Source organism: Homalodisca vitripennis, chromosome 3, assembly GCF_021130785.1.
Source record: "Homalodisca vitripennis isolate AUS2020 chromosome 3, UT_GWSS_2.1, whole genome shotgun sequence".
Lineage (NCBI taxonomy): Eukaryota > Metazoa > Arthropoda > Insecta > Hemiptera > Cicadellidae > Homalodisca > Homalodisca vitripennis.
The window spans coordinates 94,223,297-94,241,359 of NC_060209.1; the positions used below are offsets into that span (position 1 = coordinate 94,223,297).

Here is an 18,063-nt window from a genome sequence, read left to right on the forward strand (position 1 = left end):
AATTTGCACTAGCGTGAGATGGTTTTTAAAAATGCTTCAAGCTTTAGGCTGGTACAGCGTCCCCGTATATAATTTACCTATGGCAAACTCTGCAGCTGAATTTGCTTCATACTAATGGTTTTAAAATTAATTAGTAATGGTTTAGTACTTTAAAATTATATCCAAAATGTTGCACTGAAAAAATTAAATAAAAAGATTTGTTTAACAAAATCAGACTTCACTTTATAAAATACATATTTTGTAAGTAAATATTCAACTGTCAGAATAAACATAAATAAAACATCTGTTTAAATAAACATGTGATTTAAAGTAAATAGCTTTTATAAATCATACACTGTTTATCAACATATTATTTTCAATTTTGACACCAATGACAAAGAGCTAAGTCTGTGTTGTGTAACCAGCAATAACATTGTATAAATAAGTGAAAGAAATGTAATTGAATTTGGTTCTGCAGTTTTCATATTTCGGATTGCCTTGCTCATTTTTTATTTTGAACTCAGGTGAGTAGAATAAATGTCTAACAACCATAATTAACGTACATGTCTTTTTGTATTAGTGTTCTTTGTTTATTCTGATATTTAAATCGTTCTTTAAATTTAATGAAAATGCTTCATAGACAACTATCCTCCAACATACATAAATTTAAAGATCAATGAAAGTCATAGTAAGGCTTTAAATCTTCACACCCGTAAGAGCAAGTTCATCCCAAAGTTATACAGCATTTTGGGGGGGGGATGGTTATCACATAAGTAAATCTAAAGACTTGACGTAACCGTCACATTTGAGTTGCTTTATCTTCACTTTTATTTGAGTTGAGTAATTCACGCCATTCAAGATTTTTGTTCGCAATCCCTTTGTTATATAAGGCCTCCGCAAATATACACCGCTCTGTTATATACCGCTTATCATTGATAGGAAGTATCCACCACCGTTGGTCCACATACATGTGGTGGAGTAGAGTAATACGAGGATGGAACAGTTCGGGTTGTTTTTGATTGAGTGTTTAATGTCGTTGTTTTGGTGGTAACTGATTCCTCCGTTTTCAAGTTACACATTTTCTGTCCCAAACATAATTTTTAGAAAATTTAGTGTACAGGATATTTCATGCATTTTTGTTGCTGTTATTAAGACAAAATTATTGAGTCCAGTTTTCCTTGGATCAACAATATCTTCTCACTCTCTAAAAATTATTTTCTGAAATATAATTCCGGTAAGTGTAGTATATCTAGATGAATTTCTGAACACATTTTAAAATCCATTTCACATTGGAATATACACCAACTTTCTTTAGTCAAACGAACTTAACGGCCATTTAAATCAAAATCAATTTCATCATGAATCAAAACACCGCTGTTTTCTGAAGTTGCAAAACAATATCTCTTATGCACATATTTTAAACGTATTTAATGATTATCACAGTTGTGCAGACTTCTATTGTCATATGATACTTGAATTTTGTTAAAAGGTATAGGGGAATATGTCTTTAGATTACCCTATCCAGGAGGAGTAACATATTCAGACAAGAGAATAGCAGCCACATATATTTGAATGGTATTATTAAATGTATGCCCTAACCCAACACTTTTTGACTTTTACTATATGTACACGAATATCATAGTCAGAATCAATACACATATTTGCCACATCCTAATACTAAAAACAAAAGTTAAGGGACTGACAGAATAGAGATTAACTTTTAGGTCACACACAGCAGATAGTTACATTTAACATTATATCTTTGACCCAAACCATGAAAAAAGCTGTGTGTACAGTGTAACCGAAACATAATGCGGGGATTGTAACGGCTCTTACTTAAAACTATTCAAGATAACTTAACGACTGAAACGTCAAATTGAGCGGGAAAATGATTTCTTTCATACTTTAATATGTTTTGATTTGTCACTTTATTTGTTGTTCTGCAGATATGAAAGTATAATTTGATTTCTCCCCAATTTTCTATGAATAAAGTAGCAATGTTTTACGGATAACATCGAGAGACTGTCCATTTGGGTATGTTTAACTGAAGACTTCAATTGATTTTTCCGGCTTATTATGCAAGATTCATGGATTTCTTTAATTTTGTATTCACTTGTTTTTAGCCGGCAAGGTTAGTCTACACACTTCCTGTGTCACGGAAACTGGTTAAACCAGAGACGAATTGCTTCATCATCTGGCAAGTTTTGACCTCGATATGTAACTCAAAACCTATGCTGCACACAAACAATCGATTAGAATTATGCGTATCACAGAACACACTTCGCCTTCAGTTGCCATAAACATCGTACAAATAGCGGACTCCCACAACACATCTGTTCTGTGAATGTCAAAGTCAATTTTCATGCATAAACAATACTTACCAACATTACCACTTGTACTGGAACATTGCCAATTCTATTTCAAGTTCAAATTGCGTACAGTTGACAGGGGGTTCACTGATATTGGAAGGTATTAATAATCCAATCTAGAAGTAGAAAGAGTCGTAAATATTAAAATTGTATACTAATTCATCTAGATTGGTTTCGGAACTCACCTTTGAAAACGCCCAACTGTAGAATATATTAGTATCCAGGTTAATATTTTCTCATTAAAAATATCTTTGACATACAATTTATACAATTTAACGCTCTTGATTCAAAATAGTCATTTATTTGGATCCGCTTGAAAGACAAAATTTTAAATTCCAAGGTCTGCTTTCCTTTATTTTACTGTACTATTGTTACCCTGGAAACTATTACTAACAATTTAAAAGACTAAAATTATCTAATTCGACATCAGCACTGTATAGTAAATCACACACTTCTTGTCCAGAACATAAATCAGAAGTATCTGTTTTCCTTCAACATCCCTACGTACACAAAATAAATAATTTTGGTGTAATTCACTAAAACTTATATAAAGCGGACACAATATATATTTTTGTAAAGTAAAAGTTTAGTGCAAAGTCAAAAAAGGTCTCAAATAAGGCTCGTCATTTTCAATTGTTTGTGTTTGTGGTTATCTCAGTCATTAGATATTATCTGTCTTTTACTTGGACAGTGATGTATCTGTTATTGTTGCATATAGTATAAAATTATATAGATCGCAACAAATAATTTCCGTTCCTTAATACTGATACCATTTCAAGTTAAATATTATTTTTGTTCACGAACACGAACTATAAACAGAAACTACCAGATTGTGATACAATAAAATAAAAGTTAGGTTATAAAATTAACAACCAATTTATTAAAACTGACTACTAAACAGCTGACAAAAAATCATAACTAAATTTATTATGCCATAAAAATAGTAAAATACATCTGTTGAAGGGGTGATGGACGTATCCATAAGTTAAACGAAAAATCTGAGGACATTCAGAAAATCTACGAATGTTGCCTTTTAGCAAAGTATAATCTTGACAATCGGTTCACTATTCACTGAGCATAATAAGGTACTGTAAAATAACTGTTTCTACCGATTAGTAACATATAAAATTCAAAAGTATATAAATCCGACGTTTTTAAAACTGTTTCTACAAAACGTAATTGTAGTAACCTGTTCACTACTTAACACATTCAGATTTTAATGGGTTACAAGTACTACAGTATTAATGCAAATGGCATTTATTAAAACACAAAACATAAAAAATTTTATTACGTTTTAGGCAATATCCTACTGTCTTAGCAATGGGCAATTTTGGAAACTAAACTTTTATTTGATAGGCACATGGATAATCACAGTTTAGTGTATTTTGGAAAGCTTTTTGTATGTTGAGTTTCTAATCTTAAAATAAAATGTAAACAAAGTGGGAGACACTAGATCGGTGAGTCTTATTGCAACATACGGCCAGTCACGTTGCATTTGAAGAAGGAATCTTTAGAAATTGTACATCATAGTTTGTGCAAAATTGAGAGAACGATAATAATTTCTGGTATAATTTACAGATTATTGTGATTTAATTAAACTTATGGAAGTTATCGATCGAGTTTCATTCGTCAAGACATCTGTCTGTGCGAACTCAGTAATTAAACCCGTTAATTGGGGGTTCACACAACAAATTATAGAGCCTCTTAAGCGTTATAATCACTATATTTTCCTTAGACTTTGGATATATTACCCATATATTATTTCTTATCTTTATTAATAAAACAATCTTTATGAATTAAAAAAGTACTAATAGTTCCGTGTAAATTTTAATGTTGCTGAACATTCAGGACAAAAGTGTAATTTGCACACTGTAAGTTACTCTCATATTTATTAAAATTGTTATTTGTTGCTCAATGAAAATATTAAACTGATAGGTACATTTTTAAAGTTATAATAAGCCTGTTCATAGACAACAACAATTTGGGATTAGTAGATCCAACACATCACAACACGTAGATACTGCTGGCCTGTTTGCGAACTTGGAAGAATTCAGAAGGCATTTGATATTTTAGAATGGTTTCTAAAGTACACGTTTAATTATTTTTGTTTTGAATGAGATGCAGTAGTTACAAAATGTTATACTTTTTCTTGGGCCCACAAGTAAAAAACGTTCTCTGTTACAAAAGTTCTTAGATTTCAATTTAGTTTTGAAGGTTTTAGAAGCTACTCGAATAAAAGTGTAAGTGAAAATAAATTAACATAAATGTAACATTTACACAAAATAACAAAATATTACATTTAAAGTGATAATAAACTATACTTTCTGGCTTGGAGTAAAATTGACAGTGAAGAAAAAGAAATTACGTTTATTTAGTAACAAGGTAGGAGTACGCCATACCACATGTCGTAACAGGCTTTGCTGAGTTGCATGAACATTGGCAGAGTCATAGCTCATTCCATTTCTCGAAATGTTCTTCGGATAGGTAAATAGATAAACAACCGTACAAAAAAGAAGTTGGTACAAAAATAATACATACTATAAGTAATAATCCTTGTAGAAATAAAGTTCCATACAACATTTTATGTAATCTCTGAAGACATATCCATATAATTTTATATATATATATATATATATATAAACACACACACACAGTAACAGATGATAATAGTAATAGATCAAATGATGTTATCATAACAATCAGGATTGTTATTCTCACCATTGTACAGCATGTAAACGGGTGGGCCTTGCCATAACACCACAATGAAGTGGTTGGAGATAAATTTACAACACTCACCTGTTTGAAATGCACTTTTCACTAAATATGAATTAAATAGGTTAAAATATTAATTTGTATATCAATCATATACTGAAGGTTATCATCTAAGTCTATTGGTTAACATTGTGTCGAAATATTATTAATGCAATTAAAAAAATATTGAAACATTTCAACCTCCCTGTTAAAAGCCATCCAAAACCAACATATGTGAGAGCCGAGTATAATGATGACCATCTTGATTTTTGACGATAAGAACAATATTAAACATTAAATACTTTTACCTTCTTATTGTAGTCATAGAACTATTGGAGGTTTCTCATTGTAAAGATATATTTAATACGCATCCGAACTCTTTTTAAATATTTTTATTGGTTATTTATAGAAAAGTTTTATTCTCATTTTGAATAAATACCCAAACTGTATACATATTAAAAGAAAAGGTAAAAATTTGGTAAAGACACCTTTAAAACAATATATCTACAGTAATTCTATTGCCCAAAATGTATTGATGTTTAACATGGTTCTTAAGAAGGAAAAAGTAGTAAGTTTGTTTCACCGCAGCCAACCTCCTCAACTGAAAATGAGAGTAAAAATGTCTGCTTATACAGGTGTGTTAAGGGAGTGGGGCTGTAATGTGGTTAGCTATTTGTTTTTCCAATTAACAAGCAATATGACAGTCATCATTGTGACTTTACTGTTTACCAGATTTTTTGTTATTTTACATTATTTTTCTTGTTAAAGTTTTTTTATTATGGATATCCTTTGTTAGTATTTTCAAATTTCGCTAGTAATTTTCTTTTACCATGTTTTATTGCATGTTTGATAGTGTAACTGATGTAACTTCTATGGCTGGTTGTTCTGTATTAGTGCCTGTGTATTTGTCTAGTTTGTCAGTATACGTAACTTGTTGAATTGATTTGTTCCCCCCAATGAGCTACACATTGATTTACACATTGATTTTCTTAAATTACAGACATACACAGCGGAATCAATTATGTTCAGTTAAAAAATTGCTAAAAATATCAATAAATAATTGCATAATAATTAAATAACATTAAAACAAGTCTGTACCAGTCATTGCCACTTTATAACATATAACCATCCACCAATAGCTCACATACCCCCATAAATGACTATTAACAAAAATTAAAACTTCTACCACAATAAAACATTAACTTTCATAATGAAAATAATTTAAGTCCTATACTAAAAGACCCACTAAGGAAATGGTACTACTATCTAATTTTGGGCTTTGGAGTTTTTACCTAAGCCTGTTTTATTGGCCTTTGACTCAAATCCAAGAGATTCAAAAAATAAATACTGTATCAAATCTTCTTTTTAATCAAAATCGTCCATGTCAAGCTAACTTTAAAAATCAATAACAATTAACCCAATATAATATTACATGCAGGTACATTTGTATGTCTAATTATAATATAAAAAAATGAAATGAAATGAAAAATTCTTTATTTGTACAGCCAAAGTTAGGGCCGCATGGCCCTTTCTTACACTTAACCTGTTGCAATGTAAAATTTAAAACATTAAATAAATATTATCTAAGAAAAAAACAAAAAATAATAAAGATAATAAAATAAAGAAATAATTACATTTACACAAAGTGGTGAAATTAATGTAATATTTTAACGTGTTATAATTAAAATTTAACACATTAATAAATTAACCATCTCTACTATTCTTAAAACATATAATATAAATTTATATTTTTAATATACAAATAAATTAAAGTATTTATTGCTAAATGAACTTTTATCACACACAATCTCACATTCATCCCTCTGCCAGTGTCACGCCCACAGCATCTCAGACCGGAACAATCGTTTGAGATCGTCGTAATATAGTATGAAACAATCGTTATTGTCAATGAGTTACCTTGGCTCTACAATTTCGTAACACTGACTCGTTTAAAATTTAAAACCATGAATCTTTCTGTGAATGAAAAAATGGCCAGAAACTCTAGGAAATGAAATTTTTAGTTTTTAGCTTTGGTTGTGTCAGCAATTGTTCTAATTGTAAACCTAAGACGAATGCGACTCATATCCATGACAACTTTCCTTTGAGAACACGCATTTTGTTTCCCTTTAGCAAAAACAACCATTTTATATAAAAAGATGTAACCATTAAAATACAAAAACTTTTTTCACATTTTATTTAAAATAACAATAGAACATATATGTAACTATCAACCCTCCGCCACCCCTCAATCTTGTGTTACAAGACTAAGACTACTTCACTATACACAATTTGAAAGGCCCAGCCAAAAAGATAGGTGAACGGGGAATTTCAACCCAGCCGGTGTCCACTCTTCTTGGCCTCATCAGTCAAATTTACAGGTAGGTGTACGGATAATTTCGACCCAGCCGGTGTCAACTCTTCTTGGCCTCATCAGTCAAATGTAGAGGTATATGAACGGACAATTTCGACCCAGCCGGTGTCCACTCTTCTTGGCCTCATCAGTCAAATGTAGAGGTAGGTGTACGGATAATTTCGACCCAGCCGGTGTCCACTCTTCTTGGCCTCATCAGTCCAATGTAGAGGTAGGTGTACGGATAATTTCGACCCAGCCGGTGTCCACTCTTCTTGGCCTCATCAGTCAAATGTAGAGGTAGGTGTACAGATAATTTCGACCCAGCCGGTGTCCACTCTTCTTGGCCTCATCAGTCAAATGTAGAGGTAGGTGAACGGATAATTTCGACCCAGCCGGTGTCCACTCTTCTTGGCCTCATCAGTCCAATGTAGAGGTAGGTGAACGGATAATTTCGACCCAGCCGGTGTCCACTCTTCTTGGCCTCATCAGTCAAATGTAGAGGTAGGTGTACAGATAATTTCGACCCAGCCGGTGTCCACTCTTCTTGGCCTCATCAGTCAAATGTAGAGATAGGTGTACAGATAATTTCGACCCAGCCGGTGTCCACTCTTCTTGGCCTCATCAGTCAAATGTAGAGTTAGGTGTACAGATAATTTCGACCCAGCCGGTGTCCACTCTTCTTGGCCTCATCAGTCAAATGTAGAGATAGGTGAACGGATAATTTCGACCCAGCCGGTGTCCACTCTTCTTGGCCTCATCAGTCAAATGTAGAGATAGATGAACAGAGAATTTAGACCCAGCCGGTGTACATAATAATAGCCACCACCCTCCACTCTTATTTATACTGCATTCTCTGCCAAAGTACCATACACTCACCTCTGGCCAAACTGAGCCAAAGGTGGCACATTCTACATCGCCCAAACGGGGTATAAATCTGCTCAACATGCTATTAACAAACTCTTTAACAATCTATCATTCAATCAAAATGGAGGTGACAGCTATGGAGGTAATAAATCGTATTAAATCTGGCCTAAACTTTGTAGCATGTTAACGCTTCAATTTAGGATTTTGAATGAGCAATTAATTTTTATTACCATGGAAATAATGAAAAATGTTTCTGATTGTTACATTTTATGTTTACAAATATTAATTTTTAGCCAGCTAGTTTTTAACAGAATTGCATGCTTGTAATTCAGTGGCAGTATAGGGTATGCGGTAAAGGTGTTGAATGAAAATATCACTGTTACTGTATCAACTCTGGAATATTTACTGCTATAGGAGTATACAGGGGAGGGTGGCTGGGGGTTGTAACCCCCTTATTCATCAAAATATTCCAGGTAAATTTTAACTTGTGTCATACTGAAATTATACTAGTAGTCAAACCATACTCAATGTTCAGTTTCGTTTTTATTTGTTTCGATTTATTCTTTTCCGGTTCAACTCCATAATAGTGGCACTGGCTAGCTGTTACATTTCCTGAGAGTGTGGCGTTTCACGTTATTGTTCAAGTATCACATTACACCTTCCTAAACTCAATATCCTTTATGTATAGCTTGAATCAATATACTACCAGCAGAACAAACACTTATGTTGTACATTGTCTCTAATGGAACTCTGTTGTAATCTTTCCTGTTCATTGAGGAGGTTCTACAACAGCTAATTCCATTATCGATAACGTAGCTTAATCTTTAAAGGAATGTATTGTTTTAGTGAATCTATTGTGTTTAATGGGCTTTTGTCTATCTACTCCCATGGATAAATCTCAAGTATCACTAATCTTACACACTTTCTAACACTATTCCTGATTTTAGTTGCTACTTTTGTAATTAACTAGACATGAATAAAAATTAATTTTATTCTATTGCTTTAAAAAAAAGGCAAAATACATAGGTCTTGAACCCACTTTTACTGTTACTCTCTTACATAGTTTGTTAATAAATTATAAAATTCCTAAAAATATGTTAACAATATTTAGGATTTAATAACTTTAAATAGTTTTAGCATGTATTAATATAGCGAAATATTTAACTATAACATAAAATATATTTAAAAGATAATTCAATAAATTTTGTTAAGTAACAATAAAATCATCAATAGGTATTTAAGGTAATGAACGACGGTCCAGTCTTAAAAACACACGAACACATATATCTTCTGTGGATGCAATAAAATATACTATGAGGCAAAATTATATAAAAGCCACTTTTATTTGTTTAAAATTTTAAGGTAACCCACATTAAAATATTCAAACATTGCAAAATGAATATAAACTCATAGCGTGAGTCATGGTTGGATATTAAGATTAAAAGTTATATTTGACAACCAATCTTTGGAAAGCTTCCAGAGAAAAACGATATATAATCCCATCCATCAGTTTCATACGTATGAAAGAATACATTTTGTTTAGTTGCGAGCTCGAGCTGTCAATAATGTTCACATGTATAATAATAGGTCAGCTAAAACATCGAGTAAAATATTTTGATTTGACAAACTTTAATTAAATCTGATAGGAGATATTCAATGGTTTAGCTTCACTAACTAACTAACTACCTTCTTATTTGAAATATTAAAACCATCACAGTTATAGATTTGATTTCCATGGAAGTTCTATATATATATATATTTGTATTATGCTAATTAAACCACTAAAATATCACGAAAGATTAGTTTACCTAAACTGTCACAGTGGCCCTTTACGTTGTCAAAACACTATTCAGTTTTGGTACAACTTTAACATCCTTAGGTGCTAACATAAAGCATAAAATATTTACTTCTTTTTAGAGCGTCATAAGTAAAAACAGATAGAGACGTAACACAAGACAAATACACAAATTCTGAATACACTGCACTAAACACATAACAAATTTTTAATTAATACAGACACCAAAAGTATCAGTTTGATTTTACGTTTAAAACAGCATTACATTTTTCTGTTATTTTAATAGCTTCCAAAATGTATGTTTGCATTATATTAAGTAGCTGACGTATACTCATCTGGAGTATATTCAAAAACGTAAACACCTTCGTGAGACAAGGAGATGCGTGGGTGTGTTATTTTATTGTTAAATTATCTGGAATGGAAATATAAATTTATATCTTAATTCTTTAGATACAAGTACTATGTATTTAATATTGATATAGTAACGCAATTCACAATGTATACCTAAATACAAAAAAGACGCATATGATATAGAAAAGTTTTTTAATATAACCTACGATAACAATCTCGATCGCGATGGTTGATCTGTTATATTTGTCAGTTATCGTTGTAAGAGGTTGTTCCGTGTTCTTGTTCCCAATACTTATCCAGGTATAATAAGGTATGAACTTCTATTATTTGATTTGAGGTATGGAGCTTAATAATTAAGCTTTGGTTTGGAGCTTCAGGGAATTTCTATACACGTTATATTTTACTTTATAATTATAAATCTATTAAAGATGATTATTTGCCGTCAATAGTTTGATAAAGACAGATAAGCATTACAATTCCTACAATAACAGTCAGCGTTCGGTTTTCTGTGTGTTTATGGCTTTTAACTTGCCCTAATTTAAGTTTCTAGGTGTTAAAAACAACATAATGTATTATTTATGTAATATTTGGTTTAAAACTTGTTTTGTATAAAGAAACTAAAAATATGTTGCTAGTTTGTATATAATTTAAATCACAAATAAATCACATGCTTATACCATTGTTAGATCAGCCAAATCAAACCACCAAAACAAATATCACTTACTTCGTAAACACTACATTTAGGTCACCACTTTTAAAGTATTAAAACAAAATATGTCTAATAAGTAAAAAAAAAGCTTATATAGATCTCGTATGAATACAAATTAATACTTATTTTGTAAGCAGAAGAAAACATTTTTAATGCTACATTCTCATAGATGTGTAATACCACATTACCCCTATTTCCAAAACAGAAATTACCCTAAATTTATTGGCCTGTATACATTCTGTTTAAATAATACATTTATAATGTATACTAGTTACTATACTAGTTTGCATGTATACTTAAATAACTGTGGGTTTCTGGCTCAAGAAATAGTCTTTATATAATAATCCAGTAATAAACCCTGAATTTCGGTAAGCTTTCTGCTATACAGTATTTAGCTGAAGATGATAATTTTAAGAATAATTAATAATGAAAATATGATTTCACTTTATTGTATTAATAAGTTTATCAGCCAGTATTTATTGTATTTAATATCAATTAAATTTTTTTAAACCAGTAATATAAGATAAAGCTTTGTATCAACTCAAAAGGTAAAACCGAAATGAAACTGTGTAGACCGGACGGACCCCTGGAGCAACATTTATCATCCTTGGCACTAGATAAGATATTCAGTGGTGACAAGGCATAAAAGAGGTTTTACTTGTTAAAAGTTTCAGTTTTATGGAGATAAAAGCCTAACAGTTTTTTTTATATTGTCAGTTTTGTGAGTTTCCCACACTACCTTAAAATGTTATTTGCTTTAACTTATAATAAAAGATAGGTAAAAAATTGTATATATATATTTTTTAATTATTTAAATAATATTCTTTAAAATTTAAATAATTATCTTAGTTATTATCTAAGTTATTAAGTATAACTATTTATCTTTTATTCGTTTTTTGAAAACATTCATTACTGAGGCTTTACTATCACGTCACAGAGTACATATTCAGAATAAATGCCCAAAGAAATGGTATCACATACCTAGTTACAAGATGTGAAATTAAATTTTTACTTCTAAAGTAAAAGAAACAATGTGTAACATTTTCCGGCAATATTTTATTTAAGCCACTAAAAACACCACCACTATGTGATATTGAAGTTGTGTTATAGTTTTATACATACATATATATATATATATATATATATATATATATATATATATATATATATATATTACTCTTCTAATATCCACATACACATACTCCAACACTGATACTTGCAAAAATTGTCCTGATCTGAAGAACAATTTGATCACTACGTTCACTCTCAATTAAAACCTTTACATCATAAATTAGTTGATATTCATACCATAATACTTTACGAATTAGCTTGATGATTTCAAAAACACATAAATTGAATATAAGAAGTAATCTGCCTTACAACTATAGATAGTACATATTACGTAAACTAGTTAATATTTGCGTTGTTACTAACATATTACTACTTGAGTTTGCGTAATTTGAATATAATCATATCAAAATGTTTCACTACAGAACCGCAATTCATTCTATCGCTAGGACCGTCACGGCATAGCCTACCGAATCCGATCAGCACACTGAAGAATTCCCAGTAGATTGATTGTTGACCATCATAAAAAATCCTCTATCATCTGGTGGACAATCTCCTAGACCACTTCTACGCCTCCAAAATCAATGTGCTCTCATTCGTGGCTAATATAACTTATCACTATGCTTGTTGAGTAAAAATATAATTCGTCTCAGGATAACTATAAAAGGTAAGGATATTCTAATATTTTTATGATGCTTTGTAAGGCCATGTACGTTAATGTCAATTTACGTGGGAATAATGAGCCTGCAATACTTAATATAGTTCAGGATCGAAGATTATAAGGATTTTAGGAAGAATTTTAGGAACTTCATGATTAGTTTGCTCTATGAAGTTGGAAATTCTTTTACATGAAATAACACGTGTTTCTCTGTAATTGGTGAGAAAGGAAAGTACGGCTCAGAAAATATGCTGATATGAATTAAAAGAAGGCCTTACATATGTTTACTTATATTTTTACAAATTTACAAATTGGCATTGCAAGTAGGTTAATAATTATGGTTTGGTTTAAATAACCGTAATAGTAAGAAGACGAATATTTTCTAACTATAGTTGTATGTACAAATTTACGTACTAAACCTTCCCACATTTTCACATGTATATTTAAGAATTTTAAAAGTATGATTGTGTCATTGGCATTGGGGCTTATACGTTTTTACTTAAAAGATTGTTTCACGTTCAAAGTAATATATACTCGTATAACTCAGACATCACCGGAGGGTTGAAACACTACATTTACTAGTTTAAAATGAGAAGACCACGAATCACTTAATTGCATTGCAATGTGAAACAAAAACCTAGTTCGAACTTCATTACTTAACTATCTGTAGGGTACAAAACTACCGTTTTACTCGGATAAGATAGAAGGTGAGTTAGTGATGCAACTAAACCGTTCACAGACATGTCAGAACCTGACCTTCTAAACCGCAACACATCCTCTTTAACCAAGCCCGGCAACTTGTATCACTAGAACATTCTCGCTTGAAACGTTTTGTATCATGTCTGCTAATTTGGTTTTATATATCTTAAGCAGGTTGCGATTATTTTATTGTGTAACAACTATTTTAATTGTTTTCATCATTTAAACCCCTAGCTAGTGAGATATGGGAAATGTTATGTTTCAAAGTATAAATAGAATGTCCGAAAACTATTTCATAAAATTTCCCTTTTGATGTCAAAATAAATAATAAATTGTAAATAAATTATAGTAATGTCTTATTTAGTTTATTAGCAGTATGTTTGTTTGGGTTTTTAAGAAATAACATATCTTTAAATTGAATAAAGAATCAAAATACAAACTTTGCAAAAGTTTTAAACTAATTAAGCCCTGTTTGAAACTATTAAACGAACGTGTTATAAGGTATATGTAAAGGATATATTTGAACACACAAAATACATTCAAACTGTTATAACTGAAAAGATTTCACGAAAATGTTATGACAAAAGTTAAATGCGGGTTAGATTTATTTGGACATTGTACTACCAATTTAATTTTGTCCTGACAAATCATTACCAACTTGTAAAGGTTATTATTTTACTGAATACCATTCCTCACCTAAAATATCTAATCGACTTATGAATAGCTTCGTACTTGAATAAAGCTAATCTTGTATTACATACTGCAAGCAGATACAAAATATGTAGGATTTAGACTTGCTAATGTATTCATGACAAAGGTGTGAAACGCTTTTGATAAAGGATACATTGCACTAGTTTTGAAATATAAATATAATAGTGTTAAAATACTTAATTGAATACACACGACTGTATCGTATAACACATATTTTAGTCAGTTTGACCACAAACAATGGTGAAGGTAAAACTTATCTCGTCTATACATTGGTACATTGGTATATGCGTTATTAAATTTTGATTTGCTACTTTAAGCAAACCATTTAATTTGATTTTTTTCGTAGTTTTATTCTACAGGTAATATAAGTGACTTATCTTTACTTATACATCAAGAAATCATTTATACAACTATGTATAATGATATGTATGTCAGATGAAAATCGGTCAAAATTGCTCCCGGGTTTTATAGCAGTTATGTTCATCTATACTTTATATATAACCAGCAATCTGCCAATACACTTTGAATACAACCAAAGTCTAAATTCAGAGTCATGCATACAACGTACTGTATGTTGACTAAATGTGTAACTTACTAATGTATAAGTTTATAATTGTGTTCTATAATACAATAACTTTATTTAAAACAATTCAACAAATATTGGCTTAAATATACTTAAATACATTTATTTATCAAGGTATTTTCCACATGTTTAACAATACTCTAAATTGGATAGCACTTGTTTCATCAATAAACGTGAATTTCGCATTTTTTGACTAAATATAATATTTTTGATATACTATTTGACGTACATTATTCAACTCTTTTCGTAAACATGGGCTACTAGGATACACATAGCAGTAGCAATATGAATCAAAATAGTGTCTTGTTATAACACAAGACAGCGGTTGTCCATCCAAGAATCCAATGTATTTTTAATAAACATATAATATTAATATAAATACAGAAAACAATGTATTTGTATATAATGATCATTGTATAGAACTAAGGAAATTGTAACTGCATGTGATACATATAAAAATTTATTTCATAGACACCAGAACTAGTATTTTATCAAAATAATAATCCTTTTAAATTGGAGTAATATTTTTATGATTTAATGAAAATATAGGAAGTTGAAAAAATACTCGTACTAGTATAACACAGAGGTAATTAACTTCGGCTAGAAAAAGAGAAACTCTGGCGAGCTATAACATAGCAACAGTTCAGACAAAGTTGTATCCTGGGAGTTAGAAGTTGGTAAACCTGTGTCCAAACTTTGTGTGCAAGTTCCGATCCTGTCTACATCCAGCGAAACATCATAATCAGAGTTCGGTGACAGAGAACACCTCATCAGGATAGTACACGTGGTTACATCTCGTTCAGTAAAATGATCACCTACGTCTCGTGCAAAAATTACAATAGGAAAAACATGTGATAACACGATTAGTAAGAAGTAATGAAATCAATAATGTTTTCAACTATCACATTCCTCATTAAAGTTATAAATTGTGCTGCTTGTCTATTTTTACAAATATGAGGGTATATTTCGTACATTATTAACCGTATTAAATATGACCGGCCAAAAGCAAGTAATTTGTTTTACCAAACAATCCCTACATTATTAACATTATTTTTATACGTACTGAAAATGAAGGCAGTGATTGTTACGCTTTCAATTATTAATGTTCTTTGATTATGTTTTAGCCATGCGACTTTCAAAATAAGTCAGAGGTAGTCGCATTAATGTTTTAATACACACTGCTATTAGGTCACATGTTTAAGGTCACACTGCTAACGAAAAGAAACCTATCATGTTATTAACTACAATGATTTCAAGAGAAATAATTTTTTAGATTTGGAGGATGGATTACAAATGGAGAATACAATTATGATTCAGTAAATTGTTTGTTTTTCTAATCTGCAATTTCAACCAATTTTAATTCTGAATCACTATATAAAACCCGGGAAAACACACATTAGGGTAAACGCGCACTAGCACGGCCAAGACCAAGATCACGACCAAGACCAAGACCAGTACTGGTCTGCAACAGCACGACCACAACCTCGACCAAGACCAAGACAGTTTTGTAATGTACTAAAAAACAAGTCAGTCTGAAAATGCATGTCGAGGAAATAGCAGTGGCCATGTATGTGTACCGTAAATATGTAAAAGGTAAAAGAAAACTCTGGACACACCCCTTGAGAGCAGAGAGGCCTTTAAAAGGGTACTTCGTTAGTTTGTATGCTAATTTACGTGAACATGAAGAAGAGTTTTTTAACTACACACGGATGAGTGTTAAAAGTTTTGACGAACTGTTAGTGAAAATTGCGCCTCACCTCACATGAGTAGAACTGATACTGCCATGCGCTTGTGTATTGGAAATGAAGAAAAACTACTAGTAACGTTAAGGTTAAGTTTAATAATTGAATAATATTCTAAGTAACATAGTAAATGGATATAAACTTAGTACAAATGACAAATTAATTGTAAAAACTGAGTTTTTAAATTTATACACTAGTCTATCTTAGATCTAGCAACTGTTATTAATGTCATCAAAACATTGAACCAATGGGGACACTTTGGTCGTCTTCGTTTACACTACTTCCAGTCATTGAATGTGGGGTTGAAGTATTTCTTTGTAGACTGGTGAGACGTTCGTAGTTGTTGCCAACAGTATTCATAGGAGGAGCTATTGAAGATCCTTGCTGGTAGATTTTCTGGTCATATCCACCATAAATATGCTGTGTTTTTTGCCCAAAAAATCGAAGACAGTGGTTCTAGTCCATCCAGTTTTAAAATATGTAATTAAAAGTTAGAAAAATACTTTCTACTTACATAACTTATTCTTCTGTACCGATGTTGTACAGACATCGCCACCGAATAGCAATGCTATTTCTTCCCATTTCTCCTTCTTCATTATTCTATTGGCATAATCATCTGATGAAAAATCCCACATTATATTGCCATTTTACAATACTGTCTACTAAACTTGTTCACAAATTACAAACAACTCAATCGCACACACCAACCTCTCTCACTACTCCTGGTCGCAGACTTGGCCGTAGGCAGTGCGCGTTGTTCTATAACAGCTGATGGAAGCCTGGCCGCAACGTCAAGCTGGTCTCGCGCTTGGTCTGTGCGACCAGAGCGTACAGCTGTGGTCGTGCGTCTGTCTTGCGTTTGTCGTGTCTTGGTCTGACTAGTGCGCGTTGCTCCACATCATTTCAGGTTGTCCTGGCTGCACGTTCTTGGTCGTGGTCTTGGTCTTGGTCTTGGCCGTGCTAGTGCGCGTTTACCCTAACAATACTGATTTTAATTGAATTATATGGTAACAAAAGTATATGTGTGTATATATATATATATATATATATATATATATATATATATATAATTTGATGTAGTAAGATATTCATGGTAGTATTATATAAGATATACAGAAACGCCATATTACAGAATTTAATTAATAAATTATATTACTATAACACGAGTTTCATGATTTAAGATAATTATTCTGTATATGAATGTTTAAGGCGACCTAGGTTAAGCTAATCACGCAGAGTAAAACATTTTGATTAGTGACAGTAATATTTGGAATATGAAATTAGGGAAATGTCTTATTATTTTGCTTTAGTATCAGTCAATCATTTATGGATCTGTCTTTATCGAAATCCCCTGATAAAAATATTTTAAATAAGTCATTACACATCTCAGTTTTTATTTAATTTAGCTTCATAACTCATTATAAGTTAAAT

General features: G+C 31.3%; 1 long non-coding RNA gene across 1 annotated transcript in view; it reads left to right on the top strand.

Annotated features, from left to right (window-relative positions):
- The first annotated feature begins 365 nt into the window (after positions 1-365).
- The window catches only part of LOC124357186, a 43,009-nt gene continuing 25,311 nt past the window's right edge, over positions 366-18,063 (top strand). Inside the window, exons 1-2 of the long non-coding RNA XR_006921927.1 lie at positions 366-503; positions 12,665-12,906. This is a non-coding gene — a long non-coding RNA (uncharacterized LOC124357186). The remainder of the gene's footprint in view (positions 504-12,664; positions 12,907-18,063) is intronic.